Below are 5564 nucleotides of genomic sequence, written 5' to 3'. Positions count from 1 at the left end.
ACAGGTTGTCCCTCCCTATGTGTCTTGGATTAAGATTAAGTGACTAGTCCAGGTTCACACAGCATTCTATCCACTAAGACATCTAGCAGCCTCTTAGTCTCTAATAAATCCTATCAAACTAGAAAGGTCCTAGACCCATAACGACTAATGCACATTTCCTTTATTTAATTTCAAATAAGCTAGTCTCCAGGAGGTTGGGTGTTAGATGAATAATTTTGGCCAAGACAACTCATGAAGACCATGTACTAAAGCATGGAGAGGGTTGCAATCTGAATTGGTAGAAGGAATACCATCACTGATGATACTTTTGAAGCACTAAGGAGACACTATAAAGATGGCTAATATATTTTCATTTTCCCTAATTATACATAGACTAAATCTATTTCTATGCAAGTGGGATCTGGCTCATTCTGTCCAACACTTCTTATCCTGCCAGAAGGAGTCCTTAGCCATGGTAGTCTCTCCTTGCCTGTCACCATGCTAAATGACCATAATTTATCAATGTTAACTTGAATTGGAAGCAGTTCTGGGATGATTTTGCCACTCCTTCTGTAGAGGAGGGCAGTATCTTTACCTGAGTTCACCAAAGAATCTTAAGAAGCTGGGGCCATGGCCAGTCTTCAGTGATATGAGTAATGTCCTAGGGAGGTGATAGTATCCCTGTATTCTCACCTGGTCAGTATTATGTTCAGTGGCTTTAGCGTTGTATCAAGTGATATAAAAGGCCACATTTTAAGAATGTCATTGACAAGCTGATACATGTTTGGAGGATCATGACAATCTAAAGATGATGCTATTTAGGTTGAAGAAACTGCAAATATTTAGTCTGAAGAACAACAGATTTATGAAATACATGATAACCATCTTCAAGGATGTGAAGGGTTTTTGTATGAAACATGCATTTGACTCATGATTTGTTATGCTTGGCCCCAGAAGGCAAGTCTAGGAACAATGTGTGAGAACTGCAGAGGTATGTAACGATTGGAGTGATGCCACCTGCTGGAGAGTTACTGTAGGAAAGCTCTGCCATGAGGAGAAGGTATCTGAGGGCAAGCCATGTGGCTTTTCTTTGGTGTCAGGAAGTGACGTTTGCTCGTGAGTACTGCTATCAAAGCTACCAGCCAATTAACTTGGAGCTGTGTGTGCGTGTGGATAGGGGATACTCCCACTTTCACAGGAGGCTTCTGGGAGGAAGGAGGAAGTGTTGGGTCCTTTTTGTTCCTGACCTTGCCATGGCCGGTTGGATGATGGGGTCTCTTAGAAATAGTTAGATTTTTACCTTTCTCTCTGATCCTAATGCTCTTTAATAAATACTTAAACATTTAAATACTCTTGCTAAAGCTTATAATTTATTGGTGACCACTCATTAGATTTTAGATAGTATAGCTAGAATTTTAGGCCTTACAGTTGGCTGACCACAAAGAGGAAAGCTGAACCTCAATCTTCTGATCTTCTGGTTGGGTAAGAAATTTCCCCTACCCTTTCAACTCCAATCATTACAGGTAGATTTTAATTAGAGTAAGGAAATATTTCCAAGAATTAGAGATGTTAAAAAGTGGAATGAGTTACTTCAGGAGTTAATGAGTTCCTCCATTCAAGTCAAGAAGCATTTATTGAGCACCCTACTATATACCAGGTTCTGTAACTTACTGAAGGTAATTCATAAATGTTTATTGATGGACTGACTAAATGACCAATTGTCAGAGTTGTTATGGAGGAAATCCCTGCTCCAGTATAATTTGAACTAATCTCTGAAGTACCTTTCAACTCTGAGACCATTCCTTTCCCTGAATGTGGAAGTGTGAGGACATCACCCTAATGGTACAATATGATTCCAGTGTGTATAGCTAAGAAGAGAAGGAAAAACCTAACACAAAACGTAGCAACATGTTCATGATTTCTAAGGTCTATGCACTGCTCAGAAGAGTTGTGTTAACCCTTGGGGAGGGTGGTAGCCCTCTCAAAGATTGACTTTTATTCCCCAAGAGGAATTTTTTAAAAGTAACTTTACTGGCAGACTTTCTATCTTATTGGGTAATGGATAGACTTTGGCTGGGGAGGGGTGAGAGTGGGGAAGAGGACAGACTCTTTCCTACTTCATGGCTGGAGCAGCACCCTGTTAGAATCACACTCAACTGCAAGGGAGAAAATGGAACTGAATGTCTTCCAGGGCCATCACCTGTTCTTCCACATCTGTGTGCTATAATCCATTGAAGGCCAGCTGTGCTTCCTTTCCCATTATGAGTACACTATTAGCCCCATTCACTGTCTTTTATTACACAGCTGCAGCCACTTCCTAGCCTACTACATACAGTCTTGCCTCTTCTCTGAAATCTGGGTTGCACTAAGCATTCCCTTCCCCACAGCCTGTTTCTCTGCTTCCATCAGCACCACCACAAGCAAAAAAGTGCTCCCAAACCACAGGCAGTGTGGACACGCCAACATGGGTTTAAGCACAGATTTTGCCTGAGGTGTGAGGACCATATGGATGCACTTGAGCAGCAGAGCAGCCAAAACAATTCCCAGATGATGCCAGAAAATACTTTTGGAAAAACATTTTGGAAATTCCCAAATAGATGTCCCTGAAGGGAGAAAAGCCTGAGAGTGTGTCCATCTTCAAAGCTCAAGTCTTTCTGAATTGCGTGCTTCAGATCATAAACAGGAGTGTAATATTCCAGATCGACAGTCTCTAAGGGTCTTGCAAATTGCTGTAAACTATATGTACATAACCACAGATTTCTACAAATTTGAGAGCAATTTTCTAAATTAAAAGCTAAAACCAATCAATGTTTTTCTATGGAAATATTGCAATTTCCTTGGATCTACATGTGCTGTTTATAAAATAAGCATTCTACACCATTGTCCCCTGGCAGGAAGTCAGGGGGGCTTATGGTTGGATTCTCAGAAGATTTCTCTGGTTTTCCCACATTTTTAGAGGCAGATCATCCCCTGTATCATATTTCTAAATTGGATAGGGTTGATCAGTCCCAGGAAATTTATCTCTTTCACAGATAATTTGTATAAAGAGATTCATTCAAAAAATCTATTGTAGTACGTGCAAGAAACTGGGCCTGGGACTTTCATAGCTATGAAATGGTTTAAAGCAAGATGAATTTACAATCTAGTTGGGTGGGTGTGGGGTGGGGGTAGAATATGTATCTAATCTTATCTGTGACACTAGCTGCATGGAAAAGGCAAGTAACATGGAAATCCAGGGTGTCCCAAAAGTCAAAGTGCAATTTAAAACTCCACTAAGACTTTTGGGATACCCTATTTGGTATTTTCACTACTACCATTCAGCGCTGTCATGAGGAAAGTGCTCTGTCAGCTTTAAAACACTATAGAAATGTGAGCTATGACTATTCTTATTATTCACAACAAAGCCCCACTCTGATGCCTTGACATAGTGTGTAGGTGACCCTACATACTATGGAAGGCTATAAGAACACAAGCTCTGGCAGAACCCACCAAGTTGGAAATAATTTGAGTATAGGTCTAGAGATAGAGACATAATTAAAAAAAAAAAAAGTTAATTGAGGGGCAGCTAGGTGGCGCAGTAGATAGAGCACCAGCCCTGGAGTCAGGAGTATATGAGTTCAAATCCGACCTCAGACCCTTGACACTTACTAGCTGTGTGACCCTGGGCAAGTCACCTAACCCCAATTGCCTCACCAAAAAAAAAGTTAATGGAGGCAAACTATCTGAATTGAGAGGCTCATCCTCAGATTAGGGTTTACTTCTGATTAATGAGATTTTTTGGCCATGGCAACTCTCAAGTCATGAAGAAGGGAAGGAGAGAAAGAAGGAAGGAAGGAAGGAAGGAAGGAAGGAAGGAAGGAAGGAAGGAAGGAAGGAAGGAAGGAAGGAAGGAAGGAAGGAAGGAAGGAAGGAAGGAAGGAAGGAAGGGAGGAAGGGAGGGAGGGAGGGAGGGAGGGAGGGAGGGAGGAAGGGAGGAAGGATGGGAGGGAGGGAGGGAAGGAGAGAGGGAGAGAGGGAGGAAGGAAGGGAGGGAGGAAGGAAGGAAAGAAGGAAAGATGGAAGGAATGAAGGGAGGAAGGGAGGAAGGAAGGAAAGAAGGGAGGAAGGGAGGGAGGAAGGGAGGGAGGGGAGGAGGAAGGAAGAACAGAAGGGAGGGATGGAGGAAGATTAATAGATTAATGTCCAGGCAGAGAGAGGGAGATTTAATTGAGAGCCTTCCCCATTTCTTCCCCATTTCTCCAATTGTTAAGTCCCCTCAAAATAGAGATTGTCTACATTTGGTCACTCATTAAGAAAAGGAGATAGTCCATTCCAGCCATCCTCCGTGAAGCTTCCGAGTCCAGAGAATTCGTTGTGCTCCCGCTCCGAGGAGGGGACCGGACGGCAGGATTGCGAGGATGACTGAGGCCGAAGTGAATCCCAAAGCTTACCCATTGGCAGATGCCCAGCTCACCAAAAAGCTGCCGGACCTGGTTCAGCAGTTCTGTAACTACAAGCAACTGCGGAAGGACGCCAGTGAAGCCACCGAAACCCTCAACAGAGGCATCTCGGAGTTCATCGTGATGGCTGCCGATGCCAAGCCCTTGGAGATCATCCTCCACCTCCCGCTGCTGTGAAGACAAGAACGTCCCCTACGTGTTCGTGTGCTCCAAGCAGGCACTGGGGCGGGCTTGTGGCGTCTCCTGGCCGGTCATCGCGTGCTCCGTCACCATCAAAGAAGGCTCCCAGCTGAAGCCTCAGATTCAGTCCGTCCAGCAGTCAATCGAGAGACTCTTAGTCTAGGCCCGCACCTGCAGTTCAGGTGTCTCTGTAGGATCCTACCTGGGAGGGCTGTGTGGCTTGTGGGTGAAGGATGGTGGGCAGAGACTGTTCTCAGGTGACTTTCAATGTTAAACATTTTTATTGCTCTTAAAAAAAAAAGAAAAGAAAAGAAATGGAGATAGAAGCATTCATCTGGGTCCTCAATAGGTCCAGAATTGGGTCTGAAAATACTGAACTACTTACCCATATAGGGTATAGAGCCTTACTATAGAAAGGTGAAAATGGGTCACTACAGAAGTGCCAAGATCATCTAGCCACCAAATAGACTGACATACAGTGTTTCAGGGGTAATGGTTACAGGTGAGTAGGTTATACATGGAGCCAGATAATATCCATTAGGGGAATATGTTAAGGGCTACTATATTCAACTTTGATGTGGATGTTTTTGTGTGATGTGCATGTTCTTGAATGCAGCACATATGTAGAGATAAAGTAAAAATCCAGGGCAGCTAGATGGTGCAGCAGATAGAGCTCCAGGTCTGGAGTCAGGAAGACTCATCTTCTTGAGTTCAAATCTGGCCACAGACACTTGCTAGCTGTGTGACCCTGGGCAAGTCACTTAACCCTGTTTGCCTCAGTTAAATAATTTGTAAAATAAGTTGGAGAAAGAAATAGCAAATCACTCCAGTATCTCTGCCAAGAAAATCCCAAATAGGCTTATGAAAAGTTGGACATGACTGAACGACAAAGGTCAAAATCTACCTCACCACCACCACACCATTTAAGTAAGCTCTGGTGCCTTTATAAGTATCAGATGAGAACAC

At 43.3% G+C, this 5564-nt stretch overlaps 1 pseudogene; it reads left to right on the top strand.

Annotated features, from left to right (window-relative positions):
• The first annotated feature begins 4376 nt into the window (after nt 1-4376).
• On the top strand, nt 4377-4761 carry LOC122752766 (annotated as a pseudogene).
• The last annotated feature ends 803 nt before the right edge of the window (nt 4762-5564 follow it).

The sequence above is a fragment of the Dromiciops gliroides genome, chromosome 4, assembly GCF_019393635.1.
Source record: "Dromiciops gliroides isolate mDroGli1 chromosome 4, mDroGli1.pri, whole genome shotgun sequence".
NCBI classification, from domain to species: Eukaryota; Metazoa; Chordata; class Mammalia; order Microbiotheria; family Microbiotheriidae; genus Dromiciops; species Dromiciops gliroides.
Note: the sequence above shows the minus strand (reverse complement) of the source record. Positions and strands in the feature narration are given on the sequence as shown.